Below are 13,282 nucleotides of genomic sequence, written 5' to 3'. Positions count from 1 at the left end.
TTCACAGGTCTGCGAACCTGTACATCCCCATAGGTCCCCACACTCGGAAGGCCTCATACGAGGTTTAAGGTCTTGAAATTCTTTTTTTATTTTTTTTTTATTTTTTATTTATGATAGTCACACACAGAGAGAGAGCGAGAGGCAGAGACACAGGCAGAGGGAGAAGCAGGCTCCATGCACCGGGAGCCTGACGTGGGATTCGATCCCGGGTCTCCAGGATCATGCCCTGGGCCAAAGGCAGGCGCCAAACCGCTGCGCCACCCAGGGATCCCGGGTCTTGAAATTCTTAATAACTTTTAAACAAGGTCCCCTCATGCCTTCATTTTGCGCTGGGCTCTACAGATGATGTTGCTGGTCCTGTGGATAGGAGAAGGGACTTGCTCAAAAGTCACAGTTAGTCAGGGGGACCAGAGCCCAGGGGCCTGACCTCCAGACCAGAGCCCTGGCTAACATACCCCTGCCTCTCTAGTGCTTCCTTCCCTCTGGCCCCTCTGTTTGTGTCTCCCAATGGCCTCGCCATGTCTTGGGCTGACCGGGATGAGGCAAGCAAGTTATAATCAACCCCAGGGAGTTCCCTTGGCTGCAGAGAGGAACCGCACCCACCAAGCTCCTGCTTTCAGCTACCACATCTATGGTGCTGTACCCACCCCCGTTAGCCCGCTGGGGGGCAGGTCATTACCCAGAAGCCTCCGGAAGGGTCTTAGACCGCATCTCACCACAGGGGCCTTAATGATGATGGTAAGATGCTCCACATACTCAGAGTGGTTTGGCTCCACCAACATTCCTGACAAACCCTGTAAGAGAAAATCTAGTGCCGTGAAGAGAAGCAGGACAGGAGTCCTCCCAAATGGAGGAAACATCCTGCTCCCATAGAGGAGGGAGTTAGGAGCACATGACCTGCCTTTTTGAAACTCATCGAGGCAATTCCATTCCTCTGAGTGGAAGAGGAACAAGCTGGTGTGGATGAACATTTGGAGGAGGACGGGCCATACCGTGGCAGCAGGTCTCTGGGTCCTCCCGGCCTGCTGGCTGGAAGTCTGTGGGCTCCCTCCTTGGGTTCCCAAGCTCTGCCCCTCTCACCTCCTTTTCCCAGTTTTCAACCAACAGCCTCACCACCATGTGGGGCCAAATTCCTGTTCACTGGGGCCTTGGGGGCAGCTCTCATGTATTTTTCCTCCAGTCTCCAGGAAACCTTCTGTGATCCCCCATAACATCCCAGGGGCAAAAAAAAAAAAAAAAAACAAAAAACAAAAAACATCCCAGGGGCATGGGCTGCAAAGCTGCAGCGGGGGGTGTGGGGGGGAGACAAGGATGCCTCCCTATAGGGTCTTCCCTCATCCTTCCCCTCCCCCTCCCACCCCAGTCCCCCAGGAGCCAGGAAGAGCTACCATCTCTACCTGAGATGGAAAAAGCAGGGCAGACAGCAAATATTTGGCCTTTGGATCTGTGGACTATGAAGAATCAGGATTTTTTTTTTCACCCACATGGAAAAAGTAAAGTGCCCAGCAAAGCAGGGCGGCCCTTCCAGACTGGCCCGTCCCCAAGGGGAACTGGCTTCAAACCCTCCTCCAAAGGCCCCACATTCAATCTGAGAATTACATCTGTTGGCAAAGATTCACTATCCCCCCTCAAAGCAAAACATGGTGATGTTATGCTTGGTGGGGGAGAGGGGTGTTCGTGGGGACGGTACTTAGGCAAGAAAACGCATTTGCTGAGGAGCACCGCCACCGGTGGCCGGACGCCAGGACCTGCTCTGCCAGCCAAACTGTTTCCACCCCAGAGCCCCTCCTGCCTGCCTGCCTGTCTCTGGCCGGGCCTCCCAGGCAGCCACATCTTTTGATGCAGGCTGGTACCTAGCCCCAGGTGTGGCCCTTCTCATACTTGAGGGGTACACACAGCGGTCACCAGCCCCTTGGTGATGGCCCATCTTGGAGCTGCCCACTGGCTTGGCTGAGCCATTAACAGTCACCTGTGGGATTGTTTACACACCTGTGGTGTGAGGGTCCTGCGGTGGGATCCCTCCCAGGTGTATGAGCGCCCCCCACCCCAACACCTTTAGAAGCAGCCTGGTTCACTGTGATTTGAGAGTCAGTCTATTCCTGGCCCCACGTGAGGCTCTGGCCAAAGCGTTTCCCTCTCTGAGCCTTATTCTTCTCCTGGGTGGTCCCTGAGGCCCATCCTGCTCTGATGCAGTGTGACTCAGCCCAGGAACTTGGAGCCTGAGTACCACTTGGGGAGCGGAAGGGACTCAGTGGAGAGATGGTTGGAAGCAGGCCCACAGCACGAGCGACTCTTTGCCCCTGAGAGACTTGTCCTCAGTTGCCACATACAGGGCAGAGCCACACCCCCCTGTTCCCCAAGCGTGGGAGGAATAGCCCCTCCCTGCAGAATCAGAGACCAGTGCCCACATCCCATGGACAAAGGGCGGACAGGGAGAAAAAGGGCTGCAGGATACAGCAATGTGATTCCAGGAAAATCTACCACCCACAGCTTGGCCGAGGAGATCATCCACTCAATGAGTGGGCAGACTGGGTCCCCTTGGAAAGCCCACCCCCATCCCCAGACCTTAGGTGAAAGAAGGAGCCTGAGTCTAAAAGAAAAGGAGCTAAGGTGGCAGGGTGCAGAGAGCCACTAAACAGATCAGTTTGGTGGACCCGAGGGCTCAGATGATAGAGATTAGCTCCAAACCCTCAGACACACACACACAACGCACTCACGGTGCCATCCATCTGGGGTAATTTTAATAACCGAGCTAAATTCCAAAGCTAAATTTGAGAGAAAAAAGAATTCTGCTTCTCCGTTAGAATTGTTTGCTGGAATAGCTTAGCAGTTTTCTTGAAGGACAGGCAGCTGTGAGGGTGTGAGGACTGGCAGGTACTGCAGCAGGACGAACTGTGCCACTCATCACTCTTATATATACACTGCCCATGTTTGATTATGTTTAATTTAGCAGATGTGTGTGTGTGCGTGTGCGTGTGTGTGTGTGTGTGTTGTGAGCACTGAAGTCCAAGGTGAGAGCTGGCCCTATCACCCACCAGCTTTATAACCTAGTAACTCTGATGAAGTCATTGGTAGTCTCTGGGCCTCCTCATCTGCAAGTAGACTGGGCCAGCTTTGATGTTCTTCCCAGCTCTAACATTCTACTCTGTTGTCTTTCCTTCTGAGAGGGCACATGTATTTATTTTTTTCTATTTGAGTAGAGTTGACACACAATGTTGCATTGGTTTCAGGTGTACAACATTGCACAAATTTATATATTACGCTGTGCTCACCCCAAGTGTAGCTCCCATCTATCACATACAACCCTGTTAGAGTATCATTGACTGTATTCCTTCTGCTGTGCCTTATATGCTGATTTATTCATTCCATTACTGAAAACCTGTATCTCCTACTCCCCTTCGCCTATTTTGCCAATCCCCCCCACCCACCTCCCTTCTGGCAACCATCTGTTTGTTCTCTATATTTATAGCTCTGATTCTGCTCTCTGTTTATTAGGTTGTTTTTTTTTCCAGATTCCACTTATAAGTGAGATCATATGGTATTTGTCTTTTTTAGGCTGACTTATTTCACTTAGCATGATACCCCCTAGGTTGCAGGTGGCACGATCTCCTCCTTTTTATGGCTGTGTAATATTCCACTCTATATGGAGGGTTTATATATATATCTATATTTATATTTTTATCTATCCATCCATCGATCTATTGGTCTATATCTATTTTTCTCTCAGAATAAGCCCACAGGGTAGTGTTAGAATGTGAGGTCCATAAATATGGTGACCCTATCTCCCTTTTCATTGCCTCACTCTCTCACGGTGCCTGGCACCTTGGAGGTATCCCCTACATTTGCAAGTGAGTAAATCTGAGTCCTCCACTGGGCTGAAATCCTTAAAGGCAAGAGTAACACCATGGTATCCCCAGAACCTAATGTAGGTATTCAATAAAGACTCATGCTTCTATTTAACATTTACTGACCAACTGCCAAATGTCAGGACTCGGTTGTTGGTTGGTACCTAAGGGCCAAGAAAGATGCAAAGAAGAGCTCAACATCCTTTCCCTCAAGGTGATTGCCCTTTGCTAGTACGCTCCAGATGTATGCCCAAATCATTCAAAAAAGACTTAAAGTGTGTCGTGAGAGAGACCCCAAGGAGGCCATTCGGGGTTGTGTTGGTTCTTTTCCTGTCTCTTCTTTAGCTGCTCCTCTTCTGGATGAATCTGTTATCTGTGGAGCCTCTGGTTCTTAGGAAGCACCCATCCTTGAACAGTCTTACCCAGTCTTGTGGATTTGACATGTGGGGAGAGGCTGATGATACCAGGTTTACTCCTCTGGGCTCCAGACGCATATTTCTGACAGTGTCCCGAACACCTGTCAATAGAGACCTGTGGATGCCTCCTTCAAGGCTCAGATGAGACACCGTCACATCCACCTGAACCTAAGCTAAGGTATTGGTTATCCTGGGATGTTGCCACACACTTTGATGGTTTCTGCCTTCAGGCAGACAAGACGTACACACTTAAGAAGAAAATCACATCACAAAGGGAGATGAAGGAACAGAACAAATGAATGGTCCGTACGGTAGATTTGGGGTAAAGAGCATTACAGGTTGGGGCAGTTTGGAGAGGCTTTCAGGAGGAGTTGAAGGCTGAGCAAAACTTGGATCAGGTCACTCAGGGGATTGTCAGGAGGGGCAGGAAGTAGTGTTGGGGAAAGTCGGATTTCTGTCACAGGTAACCAGTTATGGGTAGTGAGATTGGCCTGCAGTGGAGAGTTGGTTCAGAGACTTGGGGAGCCACTGGACCCAGAGGCCTTGAGAGCGGTGCCAAGGACTTCCAGTTGTGTCCTGTTGACTTTGGAGAGGCCCTGGAAGGGTTTGTCAGTAGATGGCCTGTTGCTGCCTCTCCCCAGAGATGTGCCCTAATGACTTGAGTGCACATTGGAAAATTAAAATTTCTCCTTTTAGAAAATGGGAGGAAGAAAATGACTTGTGGGAGAGCCAGGAGTGGTAAGGGACCCAGGCAGGGAACTGTGCTGGTTTTCATGTCACAGAAACTGAGAGGAGAAAGTTGCAAGAAGGAAGAAGTGGTCAACAGTGTTGACTGTTCATCAGCAGAGTTCATCAATTGGAGAAAGCCAGGTCACACAGGCTGAGGGCAACGGGTAGATCTGAAGCAAAGGTGCAGGGAGGCCTCGCATTAGGAAAGTTTCAGCAAAAGGGACCGCTGAGTAGTGACGGTAAGAAGCGGGGCAGGCCCGAAGGGGTTTTCGAGGTGGTGGCTCATTGGAAGGGAGAGGGAGAGGGAGAGGAGAGAGGAGGAAACGGGCATGTGGTGAGGAAGGAGGGAGCTTGGGAAAGCTTTGCCTGTGAAAGAAGAAAGGATCTCGTACCCAAAGAAAGGGAAGAACCGACATATACAGGCATAGACTTGTTGCATTTAATCTTTTTATAACATCCACATTATAAAAATTTTTTGAAAAGTTCAGAAGAGGGAGGGGGGAAAAAGTACTTACGGGGATCCCTGGGTGGCTCAGCAGTTTAGTGCCACCTTCAGCCCAGGGCATGATCCTAGAGACCAGGGATCAAGTCCCACGTCGGGCTCCCTGCATGGAGCCTGCCTCTGCCTGCCTCTCTCTCTCTCTCTCTCTCGAATAAATAAATAAAACCTTTTTTAAAAAAAGTACTTACATGAACTCCTACTCCTCAGAGATCATTGACAAGATTAGGATGAGCGTTCTTCCAGAAATCTTTCTGTGTATATTTGCACACAGATTTTTTTTCATATGGATAAGATTATACTTTCCATGTTATTCTGCATATGTACTTTTAAAATTCAATAATAAAATATAGGTATCTTCCCTGGGGAAAATATAGACCTGCATTATTTTTTAAATGGTCGCAAAATGTTCCATATACAACTTTATAGTAATTTATTTAACCCATTCCTCATTGAGGGATTGGGCATCTGAGTTCTTTACATTTTTCCTTGCGTTTGTCATAGCATGCATCGATCTTTGCCTCATTGTTTAAGTATCCCCTGCGGAAAAAAACTAGAAGGGGGTTTGGAGAATCAAAGGGCATGCCCATTTGAAGTTTGAAAATGGGATGCCACACTGCTCCAAATGCACAAGCAGGTCCTTCGTTCCCACTGGGTTTGGGGTGTAACACCTGGAGAGAGTTTGAGGAAGGTGAAGAATTTTGATCTTTTCAGAAAAGGAGGAAGTGAGCTCATCTTTGGAAATTAGTAAGCTGAGAAGAGGAGGAGTAGCAAGCAAGGATCCAGGTGGCAGAACTGAACTGAAGACAAATGCACACTGCTCTCTGATGTGCCCCCACCCCAGGCTGGGTTTCCCCAGTGCAGTGCAGAGAAAACAGGCTGAGTGGGTGAAGGGCACAAGTTTCCAGAAGGTAAAGCTAATAGCTCCAGCAAGCTGAAGCTTATCACGGGGGACCAGACTAAAGGCAGGATAGAGTAAGGCATGCAAAGGCTTAGTGCAGCAGGGAGTGGGGGTGAGCAGTGGGAGAGGTCCTTGAGATCCTGCAGATGAAACCACAGGAAGCCTTATGTTCCAGAAGGCTCACAGGCTAAGCTGTGGCTGCAGTGAAGAAGAGATAGATCCCAGGTCTAGGAGCCAGCCTGAGGTCTAGAGAACCAGTGGACCGTTAACAGATGTTCCCTCCATTAAAGATGATGGCAGGAGTACAGGATAAAAAAAATAACCCAGTCCAGGCAATGTACTTATCTGGAACAGTGATCCTCAAACTAGGTGCACCTCTGTATACTAGTTCCATGGGATTCAATATATCTTTTTTTTTTTTTTTTCAAGAATGGCAGGAAGTTCTATGATCAAATGTTTGAGGAACATAAAATTAAACACAGAATGGAGTGGGTTTTTTTTTTTCAGAACTTGTCAAAATCTTCACTATGTTAATATGAGTTTTAAGATGATATAGAGTATGCAGCATTTTCTAGACTTACTTGATCGAAGAACTTTTTTTCACAAAGAATATTTTGGAATTAGTGTTTCATAGGGCATAGTTTGAGAAATGGATTTAATCTCTCTCTCTCTCTCTCTCTCTCTCTCTCTCTCTTTTAGAGAGAGATTGGGAGGGAGGCATAGGGAGAGGAAGAGAGAGAATCCCAAGCAGGCTCCATCCCCAGCACAGAGCCCTACACAGGGTTCAGTCTCACAACCCTGAGATCATGACCTGAGCCAAAATCAAGTCAGATGCTTAACCAACTGAACCACTCAGGCACCCTGAAAAATAGATTTCTTGAAAGTTGGAAATTGGTCCTGAGCATGAGGGCACCAGGAAAGGATAATAAATGATAGTAGCAATTCAAGTAGGATCAGAAAAAAATCCCAAGGAAGATGACAACAACTACCATTTATCAAGTATTTACCATGTGCCAGGTACTTGTCATTATCACTTCGTTGGTTTCTGTGAGTAGATGGTATGCCCTCTCTTTTGCACCCGAAGCTGAGAGAAGGGAAGAGAGTCCCCACGAGAGAGAGAGAGAGAGACAGAGAGAGAGAGAGCAAGGACCTCAGGTGGTGAAACACAGGGAGAATGAAGGGTTTGAAGATCCAGAAATGACAACAGAGAAGATGGAGCAACTGGTGATTCCCACTCCTCCCCCATTCCCATGGGACTTTAGGGTTCAAGGGGAGCAGAGGAGTTTCTGCCTCCACAGAGGAGGACCAGTGTGTATGTGATGGGGAGGGTTGGGTCTGTTGGCATGGAGTGAATAGACAGTGTTGTCTTCTCAACTGGAGGCTACACCACCCCTTGAAGGGGTATCTAGAAATGGATGGGCATTTGGAGTTATCACAGTGACCAGGGATTGCTGGTGGCATTTAGAATGCCAGGAGTCTGCACAGTGTGGGTAAATCCTGTCTGATGAAGAATTGCAGCACCCTGATGCTCAGTGCTCCAGTTGGAAACACAGAGGGCAGAAAAAGGGAGGAAAGTCACTGAGGACAAAGAGGGCTTAGGATAAAGGGTGTGAGTTTTCCCTCACACTGTGTGGTGACCAGGACCACAATGCAAAGACAGGCTGTGGGCCAGCTACAAGGTTTCAGACAGAGGTGATAGGAGGAGAGAAAAAACTTGTCCCAGAGCATCAGATGGGATTTTAGGAAGGAAATAGCAGAAAAGAGGTGATTATTGCAGGGAATCGGATCATGACAACTTGATGAGCAGGAGAATCTGCAAGGGAAGGACCAGATTCATTAGAGCAGAGTGGGGCAGACAGATTCCCACCGGAATAGAGATGCATCCACAGGAAGCGTGTGGGGAGGGGGTTAATGGCGGAAGGGCTCTAATGAAAACAATCTTGCAACCTTAATTATAGCATTCTCCAACCTTAAACTATAGCTATGCTGCAACTTTAAATATAGCATTGGCTCCTGAGAAGACTCTGAAATCTTTATTTTTACCGACCCAATTGGCTGTTTTGAAAACCCACTCTGTGAACTCCGTAGAAGATAATCATCAAAATATGTTCCTTGAAGTTCCCAAAGAAAGACCTTTTATTCAGTTCCTCGAATCTCTCCCCCTTGCTGACTCTGACGGAAGATTGCTGTCCCAGAAAGGCTGAGGGAGTAAATTAACTTCATATTTTTGGTCAACCAAAAGAAAGCCGGAGTCGGCAACCACAGGCGAGTTAGCAGTTGGTTCACAGGTCCCAGCTGTTTTTCACCTCCAGGGAGGAGTGAACCGAGCTCAACCCCAACAGAGTCAGCAGTCACGCCGAGCAATGTGCCAAGACGTGCACCTTCCATCGCATTTTCTACGTGGCTCTGTGGGAGCAGAGGCTAAAAACATGTGGTTTCTCTTGGGGCTGTCCTGATATTTGAGTCAGCTGTTACGACCTCAGGTATGAGAGGAACAGAAGCTCTTTCAAATCTTTGGTGGGTGCCCCTATTTTGTGAGTCTGAGCTTGCAGCACTGGCCTTCAAAGGCTGCTGGATTTTTTGTTAGTTGGTTAATTTGTTTTAAGCACACTGCCTGCAATTTCTGTAGAGATCACTAGATGAAGAGTAGAGAGCCTGGCTGTGCCTTTGGTGAGTTATTCTTGGGTCTGGCTTCTTTATTACTGCAACCCGGATATTCCCTCGTGACAGCTGTAATCCCTTGAGGCCTCTGGAACAGGGGAAGCAGAAATTGGTTTAGATGTTTGCTAACTGGGACAGCTTGTTGACACTGTCCCAAGTTTGTCCTGAGAGAGTGGCCTTCCCAAAGACTTATTTATAGTCCTGGCATTACCATGTCTTCTTCAATGTTCTTTCTGAAGCCCACCCCCTCTTGTCACAGTTGATCTTGGAGTCAGGAAGATGGGAAAAGGAAAGAAAAAGAGATAGAAGGCCTCAGAGCCTGTTTCCCTTTCTGGAAACTTAGCCTCCCTTCAGATACCCATGGCCTGCAACATGCCCTCTTCTTGAGCCATTGCAGACACCTGGCAGTCCATGACGTTTGACACTCCGGTTCCTTCAATCTTCAGCATGCCAGAAGTCCTCAGTTTCATGGGTAACTTATGTATGACACAGGGAAGAGCCAGGGCCTTATTTTAGAGGGTGGTAAAATGCTGATGGTATTCTAAAGTAATTAATTGGGACTCCACTGGAAAAAAGAATACTCCCCCAACCTTCCTAAAAAGAGGCCTTTTAGCTTTAGAAGAGGAATATCATATCCCTTGTTCTAGTTCTGGGAAAGGGAGGGGAAACAGACCCTACATTCTGCTGCACCCTCCCCCTTCATTCCTTCTCAATTCAAACGTTAGGCCCCGGATGTTAATGCTAAGCCTCTGCTGCTTTAAGCCTGCTGCTTTAAGCCTTTGCATCCTCAATGCATTAGCACTCCCCAAAACCCCCTAGACATGGAGAACTAAGAATAAACCAAATTTAAACCATATTCAAAGTCATTAATCTTTATTATTATTTTTTTTTAATAAAAATGAGCTCTTAATTGAAACAGCAGAAGTTAAGAATTAACTAGGGATGCAGGCCTTCTCAAAAACGGTCAGCAAACCCATCTTTTTTTGAACACCCACTATGCGATCAGCCCTGTGCTGGCTGAGGCTGGAGGAAGATTTCAGACCTCAAGGAGATGTAAACAGACATCAGGCCTGGATATAGAAGGCTTATCCCAGCTCTGTGGCTTGTCTGAGCTGGGCATAGGCCAGCCTGCAAGCATTCTGTATGTGTGTTTGGATCTTCCTTCAGCTCCCTGGACATGCAGGAACCACTAACAAGCTGGCAGGTCATTTCACCTCTCCAAGCCTTTGTACCATGACAGATGGGCTCTGTGACCTGTAAGTTCCTCCCACCCTCCCTGACTCTGAAAACACTTTAGAAAGCCGGCGTACCCAGCACTAAGTCAGATCACAGCAGAAGGCAGGGGAGACGAAGAGGGGGAAGAAAATTCATCTTCTGTCTCTCTCCACCCCACTTGGCCTCTGTGCAAGGAAGGAGTACAGACTCCTGTCTAATCAATCATCCTCTGATCAATCATAGCCTCTGTATCCCCAAGCCAAACTTTTCTCGGTGCTTCCCCTCTGTTTCTTCCTCTGTCCCCGACCGGAACAATCTTGGTGTAATGTGAATATAATGAGCCGGTGTTTGCAAAGGGCTTGGCTTATAAAAGCCTCCCAAATGCTTTGGATTATGTCCTCATTAAGATGAACAAGGCTGAAGTGGAGAGTCGCTAGAGCATTCCGGATGTAGGTAAATTAGCGGTCCCCCGGCCTGCAGGCCCAGTGCTGGAGAACAGGAAGTCCAAAGGCTTAGAAAAAGGAGGAGACCCCTTTGGGGATCAGAGAGGGCGTGAATTATGGAGCTGCGATGTCAACAGAGGGAACAGCGCCAAATACTTGTGAACCCCTTGTCTACAGAGAGCCAAGTTCTGTCCTGGCAACTATCATTTCCCTGCCCATGGGCTGCAAAGTACCGGAATGGGGGTCTTTCTTCATTCCCACGTGCTGACGATGGCCAATTTTGAGGGGCCCTCAATGGGAGAGGCAAGCTATGACAAAGCTGTGTGCTTTTTTTTTAGGGGGGGGGGATGTTTGCGGAAGGTCAGTGTCAGCCTTGCTTGATTGAAGTCCTCCCAGATCCCTTGCAGAGGCTATAAACAGCGAAGTGATGAAATTGGCCCTGGAGCCAGAACAGGGAGGAGGCCTCGTCACAAGGGAGGGTAGGGAAGCATCATCAAGGGGTGGAGAGAAATGAGAAACAGGGGCAGGAAGACCTAGAAGCCATTTCTGCTCCAAAGAATGGAAGGAATACCTCCCCTGGGGACCACGGCGGCGGTAAACCCGACAGCGCACAGCGTGGTTCTGGCTGAGATCATCCGGGGCTGAGACAGGTTGGCTGGTTAGGGTGAGGTTTTGGCCAGACGGGATCCGAGCCTGCCTCATCTGAGACCTACATTTATGGCAGCAGGATGGCAATCCTGGTGACCCCCCTCGTAAACTGTTGGCAGATTGATGACAGGATGGCAGCCTGAGACACAAAGCAGGGCTGGAAAGATTGATTTCTTAGGTTTTTTATGAGGGAATCAGTGGTACCTGCCATGTCAGCCCTCCTTCTGCCACCATACCCACCCCCTGCAGGGCGAGCAGACACACACACACTCATGCACACACACCTGAGAACACACTTGCTCTATCAGAGAGAGGCTACCTCGAGTCCTTTATTGCAGAGAGGAAATCAGCCAGGATTCAGGAGGTTTTGCCACTGGCTGGCTTTGTGACTTGTTGGCCACCCCCAATTCTGCTTCCTCACCCATAAAATGGGAAGAGTGGCTTCCCACCCTGTTTATCTCTCAGGCTAGTCATAAGGACCAAATGCACTAATGGATATGATCCCAGCTTTCCACCCTCCCCCAAATTAACTTTGAGAGTGGGACACTAACTTTGGTGTCTTGACCAATCTCCCCGGCGATTCCACGTGCAACTATGGACTTAAAAATGTAATGTAAAATCATTCATAGACTCCTTTAAATATTGATTTATTATTTATTCATGAGAGACACACAGAGGCAGAGAAATAGAGGGAGAAACAGGCTCCTTGCAGGAAGCCCGATGTGGGACTCGATCCCAGAACTCCAGGATCACGACCTGAGCCGAAGGCAGATGCTCAACCGCTGAGCCACCCACGTGTCCCCATAGATTCCTTTAAAATTGTGTTTGTTGAGCATTACTCACGGCCACCCGCCGCTCTAGGGTGTTTGGATAAAACAGAGAACAAGACAGACACATTCCCTGCCCTGAGATCTTAAACACTGGGGGAGAGAGCTGCTGAATAATGAAAGGTATAGTGCCTTCTACAATGGGAGGACACAGCCCATGCTGAAGTATATATAACAAGGGGATGGTCCAGTTTGGGAGCTCAAGGAAGGCCACTGAAGAAGTGGCATATAAGCCGTGACCTGGACGACAGCAGAAGGCATTCATGGCAATGATTGGTGGCATCTTTAATTTGGGGTCCCCCTCAGTCCCTCCCTTCCTGAGCCCATTCCGGGTGCCTCCACTTACCCAGTGTCCTTGCCCACTCTGCCTTCTGGCTCCCATCTTGACCAGTGGTCACAACTGCACAGGGTTTGGGAAATGAGGTCTTGGAACCACTCCAGCTGCTTCCAGGTCACTGCCAGAGCCTCCGAGGCCCCATCACATGTTCTGTCGGCACCAGCCGCCTTCACTTCTACCCATTTGCCTTGATGCAGAGGCCAGATTTCTTGGCACTTATGGGACCTTTGCTCGTTACTCCAAGGAGGCAGTAGGTATGACAGAAAAAAGATTCCTGAGTTCAGATCTCCGCTTCACCACATATTCTGTGTGCTGTGAAGCAACATTCTTAACTTTTCTGAAACTTTTCCTCTTTTTGTCCATGGAAATTATATATTTTTTAAAGATTTTATTTATTCATGAGAGACACGGAGAGAGAGGCAGAGGGAGAAGCAGGCTCCCTGCAGGACCCTGGGATTGTGCCCTGAGCCCAAGGCAGATGCTCAACAGCTGAGTCACTCAGGCATTCCCCAAGTGATATTTTAGACTGTGAAGCGTATAGGGTTGTGGTGAAGATGGCCATAAGGCAAGACCCAAATTTTTATCACATCAAAAAAAGGAAGAAAGAAAAACAAAAACTTCAAGCTTCTACTTCTAGTGTTCCCAGCTTAAAATATTCTTGGATTATGAAGTTTATATAGTAAACAACAAGTGAACTGCTAAATGCATAGCTAAAGTTGGAAGAAAACTGAGGAAGTTTCTGAAGACCAAGAAAAAAAATT

At 48.1% G+C, this 13,282-nt stretch overlaps 1 protein-coding gene across 4 annotated transcripts in view; it reads left to right on the top strand.

Moving 5' to 3' along the window:
• The window catches only part of SCARA3 (scavenger receptor class A member 3), a 76,331-nt gene that overhangs the window by 1,386 nt on the left and 61,663 nt on the right, over window positions 1-13,282 (top strand). The window lies entirely within an intron of this gene.

The sequence above is a fragment of the Canis aureus genome, chromosome 24 (assembly GCF_053574225.1).
Source record: "Canis aureus isolate CA01 chromosome 24, VMU_Caureus_v.1.0, whole genome shotgun sequence".
Classification (NCBI taxonomy): Eukaryota; Metazoa; Chordata; class Mammalia; order Carnivora; family Canidae; genus Canis; species Canis aureus.
Note: the sequence above shows the minus strand (reverse complement) of the source record. Positions and strands in the feature narration are given on the sequence as shown.